This window comes from Oncorhynchus tshawytscha, unplaced genomic scaffold, assembly GCF_018296145.1.
Source record: "Oncorhynchus tshawytscha isolate Ot180627B unplaced genomic scaffold, Otsh_v2.0 Un_contig_12409_pilon_pilon, whole genome shotgun sequence".
Classification (NCBI taxonomy): Eukaryota; Metazoa; Chordata; class Actinopteri; order Salmoniformes; family Salmonidae; genus Oncorhynchus; species Oncorhynchus tshawytscha.
The window spans coordinates 37,339-40,574 of NW_024609160.1; positions in this window are offsets into that span (position 1 = coordinate 37,339).

Here is a 3,236-nt window from a genome sequence, read left to right on the forward strand (position 1 = left end):
AAGAACACCTGACCTACTGGAAATATTGTTTTCTTTCCTTCCACTCTGCGTGTGTCAGGTGCGTGGGTATATAGGAGTTCTCCCAAAATGGCACCCTATTTCCTGTGTAGTGCACTACTTTTAACCAGGTCCAATAGGGATCGGGCCAGAAGTAGTGCACTATGAAGGAATAGGGTGCCATTTGGGAAGGCCTCATACAGTACTGGTGTATTATAGTCATTGCACATTTGTTTTTCTAGTTAGACTTGTTTCACTCCAAGTTATCATATTTGTATTTGATAACCTTTTTAGATTCTACAACTACATTTAACTATATAACTAGATAACTATATATAACTATATAACTATATATAACTATATAACTAGATAACTATATATAACTATATAACTATATATAACTATATAACTAGATAACTATATATAACTATATAACTAGATAACTATATATAACTATATATATAACTATATAACTAGATAACTATATATAACTATATAACTATATATAACTATATAACTAGATAACTATATAACTATATAACTAGATAACTATATATAACTATATAACTAGATAACTATATATAACTATATAACTAGATAACTATATATAACTATATAACTAGATAACTATATATAACTATATAACTAGATAACTATATATAACTATATAACTAGATAACTATATATAACTATATAACTATATAACTATATATAACTATATAACTAGATAACTATATAACTATATAACTAGATAACTATATATAACTATATAACTAGATAACTATATATAACTATATAACTATATAACTAGATAACTATATATAACTATATAACTATAACTATATAACTATATAACTATATATAACTATATATAACTATATAACTAGATAACTATATATAACTATATAACTAGATAACTATATAACTATATATATATAACTATATAACTAGATAACTATATATAACTATATAACTAGATAACTATATAACTATATATAACTATATAACTAGATAACTATATATAACTATATAACTAGATAACTATATATAACTATATAACTATATAACTATATATAACTATATATAACTATATAACTAGATAACTATATATAACTATATATAACTATATAACTAGATAACTATATATAACTATATATAACTATATAACTAGATAACTATATATAACTATATATAACTATATAACTATATAACTAGATAACTATATATAACTATATATAACTATATAACTAGATAACTATATACTATAACTATATATAACTATATAACTAGATAACTATATATAACTATATATAACTATATAACTATATAATAATATATAACTATATATAACTATATAACTATATAACTAGATAACTATATATAACTATATAACTAGATAACTATATATAACTATATATAACTATATAACTAGATAACTATATATAACTATATATAACTATATAACTAGATAACTATATATAACTATATAACTAGATAACTAGATATATATATAACTATATAACTAGATAACTATAATATAACTATATAACTATATAACTAGATATATAACTATATATAACTATATAACTAGATAACTATATATAACTATATATAACTATATAACTAGATAACTATATATAATATATATAACTATATAACTAGATAACTATATATAATAACTATATATAACTATATAACTAGATAACTATAACTATAACTATATATAACTATATAACTATATAACTAGATAACTATATATAACTATATAACTAGATAACTATATATAACTATATAACTATATATAACTATATAACTAGATAACTATATATAACTATATAACTATATATAACTATATAACTAGATAACTATATATAACTATATAACTAGATAACTATATATAACTATATAACTAGATAACTATATATAACTATATAACTAGATAACTATATATAACTACATTTAACTATATATAACTATATAACTAGATAACTATATATAACTATATAACTAGATAACTACATTTAACTAGATAACTATATATAACTATATAACTAGATAACTATATATAACTATATAACTAGATAACTATATATAACTATATATAACTATATAACTAGATAACTATATATAACTATATATAACTATATAACTAGATAACTATATATAACTATATAACTAGATAACTATATATAACTATATAACTAGATAACTATAACTATAACTATATATAACTATATAACTATATAACTAGATAACTATATATAACTATATAACTAGATAACTATATATAACTATATATAACTATATAACTAGATCCTTTGCTGTTGTTCTGGGATTGATTTGCACTTTCGCAGTACATTTCATCTCTGCCCACAAATATTCTATAGTGAGGAACTATATATAACTATATAACTAGATAACTATATATAACTACATTTAACTATATATAACTATATAACTAGATAACTATATATAACTATATAACTAGATAACTACATTTAACTAGATAACTATATATAACTATATAACTAGATAACTATATATAACTATATAACTAGATAACTATATATAACTATATAACTATATATAACTATATAACTAGATAACTACATTTAACTAGATAACTATATATAACTATATAACTAGATAACTATATATAACTATATATAACTATATATAACTATATATAACTATATAACTAGATAACTATATATAACTATATAACTAGATAACTATATATAACTATATAACTATATATAACTATATATAACTATATAACTAGATAACTATATATAACTATATAACTAGATAACTATATATAACTATATAACTAGATAACTACATTTAACTATATAACTAGATAACTATATATAACTATATAACTATGTATAATTAGATAATTATATATAACTACATATAATTAAAGAACTAAAAACAACTATAACTACATAACTATATAACTATGTATAACTAGATAACTATATATAACTATCTAACTATTAGATAGCTATATATAACTATGTACAACTAGATAACTATATATAACTATCTAACTATTAGATAGCTATATATAACTATGTACAACTAGATAACTATATATAACTATCTAACTATTAGATAGCTATATATAACTATGTATAACTAGATAACTATATATAACTATCTAACTATGTATAACTAGATAACTATATATAACTATCTAACTATGTATAACTAGATAACTATATATAACTATCTAA